Source organism: Apteryx mantelli, chromosome Z (assembly GCF_036417845.1).
Source record: "Apteryx mantelli isolate bAptMan1 chromosome Z, bAptMan1.hap1, whole genome shotgun sequence".
Classification (NCBI taxonomy): Eukaryota; Metazoa; Chordata; class Aves; order Apterygiformes; family Apterygidae; genus Apteryx; species Apteryx mantelli.
The window spans coordinates 71,680,696-71,686,733 of NC_090020.1; positions in this window are offsets into that span (position 1 = coordinate 71,680,696).

Consider the following 6,038-nt stretch of genomic DNA (forward strand, 5'->3'; position numbering starts at 1 on the left):
GTACATTACTGCATGCAAGTATGGGGTGGGAAGCAGATTAGAAGAGACCACCTTTATTGGCCAATATACGGGTCTTTTGAAAATTGGATATGTCAGGCCCTAAATATATATGTGAATTCAAAGGAACCCTTTAGCTTAGAAGAGAGTGAGTAAAAAAAACTTTAGAAGCTTTGCGGGGACCCCGGAGAATTGCAGTAGTACACGTTAGGGGCCATCAAAAAGGCACATCTTACCACATAAGGGGAAATAATCTAGCAGATGAAGAAGCAAAAAAGGCAGCTTTACACATATTGTCTGAAGGAAAAGAGGGCCAAGATAAGCTAGATACCAGGATGAGTTTTACTAAACAGGAAATAGATAAATTACGACAAATAGGAGCCATAGAAAAAGAAGGTAAATGGGTGCTGCCCGATGATAGAGAAATTATATCCAAAGGCATGGCTTGGAGAATCATGAAAGAATTCCACCGACAGACTCATTGGGGAGTGCAAGCATTAGTAGACCAGTTTGGAACCAAGTATATGTGCACTGGAATATATGACATAGCAAAAAGACTAGTGGGAGAATGTTTGACCTGTCAGAAGGTTAACAAGCAGCACCTCAGAAAAAAAGTCCCAGGGGGACGATCAATAGCCAAGAGGCCATTTGAGAAAATACAGGTTGACTTTACAGAACTCCCAAAAGTGGGCAGGTATAAATACCTATTAGTTATAGTAGATCATTTAACTTACTTTGTAGAAGCTTTTCCCGTAGCCCGAGCAACTGCGAAATCGGTAGCCAAGATATTGTTAGAAAATATTATACCCCGGTATGGGAATGTATTAGTCATAGACTCAGACAGGGGACCACATTTCACATCCAAAGTCATTAAAGAAACATTAGACCCTTTAGGAATCAAGTGGGAGTATCACACTCCTTGGCATCCTCAAAGTTTGGGAAAGGTAGAAAGGATGAATGGGGAAATAAAAAAACAGTTAACGAAGCTAATGATGGAAACCCAGATGAATTGGATCAAGTGTTTACCTTTAGCTTTGTTGAATATACGAACTCAGCCCAGAACTGACACAGGAGTCTCCCCTTTTGAAATGTTATATGGGATGCCATACGATTTAGAAATACCAAAAGAACATCCTAAAGTAGAAGAGAGATTATTACAGAAGTATATTACAGAGCTTATGAAGAGAAGACAAGAATTGATAAAGAAAGGACTAATAGTACAGAGACCTCCACTAGATGTAGCCATTCACTAAGTTAACCCTGGAGACAAAGTTTTAATTAAAACCTGGAAAGACTCATCCTTGACTCCCCACTGGGAGGGACCTTTTCTTGTCTTGCTTACCACAGACACTGCTATTCGTACCGCAGAGCGAGGATGGACACATGCCAGCAGAATTAAAGGACCGATCTCAGAATCATCATGGGAAGCCTTTGGAAACCCGGACAATTTAAAAGTAACCTTTAAGAAGAAACCTAGAAACCTCGATAAGTGAGACCACATTTTGTAAAATCCTACATTGTATTTGTTATCCCTTTGTGTGTTATGAATGTAGGGTTTGTAAAGAGAAGTAGTGGACTCATTGTTAGTACAGGTACCTCCCTAGCAGCATTTGCCACCCTTGTTATGACAAATTGACCTATTTGACATTAAAAGATCTTAAGAAAAGATCGGTGGAATGGTGGGAAGCTTTTGCTAAAGGAGTACAACCAGAGAAAGGTTGTACCCACGCCAACCACCCCGATCACATAAGGCTAAAATTGAAAACACCAATTGTAGGCGGACCGTGCCGTATATTGAGTGTCACTCTTGAGAACTGGGAAGCCTTTAAAATCAGAAAAGCTCATAAAGGAGGTTCCCCTGAAGAATACGGCTGCTGTCGAGAAGACGGTACACCCTGCTGCTCTGAGCAAAAGAGTAGGCAGAGGAGACAGAGACGTATAGAAACTGTGGGGATCGAGGCCGACAAGCCACCTCCTAAGCAGGAATACCTAAAATTGTAAGACCCAGACTCTTCAAAGTCCCAGAGACACTTGGCATCACGGATCGCCCCTCCAAGGCATTAAGAGTTCATAAAATATCTGTTAACCAAACCATGGGTCCACTACTCCTCTGGAAGATGATTGTGCTAGGCTTATTAGGAAGACGAATCAAAGGGGAACATAATGTACAGCAACCCTTTAAATGGTCATTAATGAGATGGGAAGATCAAACAGTGATCCAAGTACGAAGTGTACCCGGGAACCCTACATTCACACCTACCTTGTGTGAATTGGTACCCATTGAGCCATGTTTGAATCTAAAAGGATTTTACTTTTGTCCTCGTTCCAATCCTGGGCGAGGATACTGTAACTACCCAAACTCCTATTATTGTGCTTATTGGGGATGTGAAACTATAGCCTCTGATTGGACACCCGGCGCAGGATCAGATAAGTTTATTAAGGTCCAGTGGGGACCCTATGGTTGTTCACCCCCCAGACGAGACTCTTTTGGAGGTACGCGTCCGTCCTCCCATTCGGATTGTAAACATTTAATGATAAATATCACCCGTCCGGAAGACCCAGGGTGGTTTTTGGGAAAGACCTGGGGAGTCCGGTACTGGGAGCCCGGGACCGATAGAGGTGGATTAGTTTTCATAAAGAAAGAAAGTGTGCAACCTACTCCTCAAGCGATAGGGCCTAATCTAATTATTAAGGGAGTAAAAATCAAGAATCAAACCAACGGGCACAATCATTAATTCAACAAGTATTCCCATGAATTACTCTGCCCTGAATAGCACTGTTATAATCCCAGAAAGTAAAACCACAGATAATGTAGATAATCCCCTGTGGAAGGTTGTGCAAGCAACTTACAAAGTACTAAATGCCACAAAACCTAATATAACTGCTCATTGCTGGCTATGCTATGACATAAGACCCCCTTTTTATGAAGCAATAGGAATAAATATGACATATACCTTAAGCGATGATTCCGCCTCACATTGTCAATGGGAAGATAAGAAGAAGGGATTGACCATGGAACAAGTTACAGGAATAGGAATGTGTATTGGCAAAGTGCCCAAATCAAAGAAAAAGCTGTGTGGATCTATATCATTGCAAAACCACACCCCTGAAAATGGATGGGTTATTCCCACCAAAGGAACTAGATGGATATGCTCAAAAACAGGCCTGACTCCTTGTGTCTCCTTAAGGGTACTTAATGAGTCCCGAGAGTATTGCATACAAGTAGAAATAGTTCCAAAAATCTTATACCATCCGGAAAATGTGATGTATGACCATTGGGACGCCCCTCTCCCGGTACGAGTAAAAAGAGAAACACTTACCGCAATTACTATAGCCACCTTACTAGGTCTTGGGGTAGTGGGAGCAGGAACTGAAATTTCCTCCCTAGTGAAGCAACAGCAAAGCCTTAGCACCCTACGGGCGGCTGTAGATGAAGACTTGGAGCGAACAGAAAAATCCATTACAGCCTTAGAAAAATCGTTGACATCGCTATCAGAAGTAGCGTTACAGAACAGAAGAGGGATGGACCTCTTATTTTTGCAACAGGGAGGATTGTGTGCAGCCCTAGGAGAAGAATGCTGTTTTTACGCGGATCATACAGGAGTTGTCAGGGATACTATGGCGAAACTGAGAGAAGGTCTTGAAAGACGCAAAAAAGAAAGAGAAGCCCAACAAGGGTGGTATGAGTCATGGTTCAGTCATTCTCCCTGGCTAACAACCCTATTGTCTACAATCGCGGGTCCATTGGCTTTATTAGTACTTGTGTTGACCTTTGGACCGTGTATAGTAAATAAAATAATTAACTTAGCAAAAAGTAGACTTGAAGCCGCACACCTGCTATTGATAAGAAGTCAATATGAACAACTAAGTAAAGACGAGAGTAAGCATAACCCTATGCTCTCCCTAGCACAAGAAACTGTTGTCCGGTTTGATGAACAAATTAAAAGGGACCAAAACAAAAAGGGGGGATTGTGATATGAGAAATTTGTTATATCAAACCAGGAAGTGTTTTTTTTGAGAAGAGACCGGATGCCTATGTGAGAGCTAAAACCGCAATGTTAGTTTGGGTTGCCTAATATGGTAATATTGTAGAACTGCATTGTGAAATGTGTGCACGCGACTTAAAGGCCACAACGTACCATGCAGAGGAAGACTCCAGCCTTCATGCCTACGACCACCAGAGGGCTGAAGAAGACCCCCTAGCAACAGTCGGCGCAACCGCAGAAGTTACAGGAAGTGCCACATATACCCGGAACTAGAACCGCATATAAGGAGACTGTGAGCAGGAGAACGCGCGCGCCGTTGGTGGAGCAGAGACTCCCCGGCCGCCCAGTGCTGTTTTGCTTACTTGTGACTTGCTCAATTATTTTATTAAATTGGAATTAATGCAACCCAGTTAGAGTGGTCATTACGATTTGTCACGTTTACCTATAACACCATATATCATGCAAATAGTTGTAGACTTTTATTTCAGGCTTTATGCTGGCTCTAGTAGTTGTAGATGGTTTCAGCTATCACTTGGTCTAAACACCTCCTATGGAACAGCATTAAACTCTTTGAACTAAACTTTGTTTCTAGTTATGCACGTTTTTGTATTTCTGTGGCTTCTGCCAACTGTTCTTGGTTCTTCACGGGCACCACTTGGAGGTTTCTCAGATGAGAATCTAGCAAGCAGCCTTCTACAGTAAGCTACATTTTCAATAGAACAATGTCTGACCCTGAGGCTTACTATTTCTTTACTGTGGGCTAGCGGGGGCAGAGTGTTGGTGCATAAAATATGATGTAAAGTTAAAAGTTGGTAAGTTTGCATAAATCAATGTCAAATACCTTTTAATGTTTGCAGTTTGAAAGCTAAGGCCTCACTTTACTTTAGAACTGAAATTCAAGTAATTTAAAAGTCATGCTTGTGGTAACTAATAGTTTTGAACTTACTCTGTTTTTCCTTAAAAATAGGGGATGCCATTTACATTTAAGCAAAACTGTAGGAAATCACATGGAGACAGATGGCTGCAAAACCTGATGCTCACTCATTTACCCCCTCATGTTTTTTCTCTGCATATGCTGGTGATCTGCTGGGAAATGCTGGGTTCTGCAGCAGAATACAGGAAGTTCAACTACAGGCTTCAAAACTGTATAAATTGCCAGATTTCTGTACTCTCTATTCTTTTTCTCTAGTTAAAAGAACAAAAATCATACAACTACATGACTCAAGCCTACTGGCACTGAATATGCATCATGATACAAACTAGAATTTCTGTGGGAAGCCTTGTCTTTGGATAATGTACAGAGAGGGCATAACTAACATAGCTGAATTCAGAAGTCAGGATGTGAGCGATCTGACGCTTCTTACACATTAACGCAGCCTCACTGAGGAACGCTAGTACAGGCTTTTCCCGCATTACATTATTTATATTTATTTATTATCTGCTTATATTAATGCTTTGTACCGGTCAGTTAGTGCTGGTTGAAAGCTTCTCACATTTTCTACTCAACAATGATCGTCATGAAAATGTTTCAAATTAAAATTCTAAAGGACCCAGATCAAAATTATGTTTTATTTTCCTTGACTATTTGACTGTTTAAAATGTAGCTTTTTCATGTCATTTTATTTCATGTCATGCAATCTGTCATATTAACTGTGTAAATACTATGAACAGTATCTGCACTGCTTGCCAGCCTATGTTTTGGCATTGCTTGGCCAAATTACTTGGTTTTATCTAATGAAAAAAGCCTTCTTTATATTTCCTATGAAATCTTTCAGAATTTTTCTTCCATAGTAATGAATGAATGGGTTTTAATTTTCACTCCATTAGTGTAGAGGGATGTTTTAAAATACCAGGATTTTCTAGGGACCAGAAATTCTGTTTCCAACTTTTGTGTTAAATTGACTGTAACACAGATAATACTGGATGGCCTCTGAATCAGGTTTCAGGCCATTAGTAGAAAAAGTTGTCTTTTAACTTCACGACATGTGGACATTTAAAAATCTTTATATTGTTTCAGTAAAATATTTATCTGTTTTCAAACACATTCAGGACTGT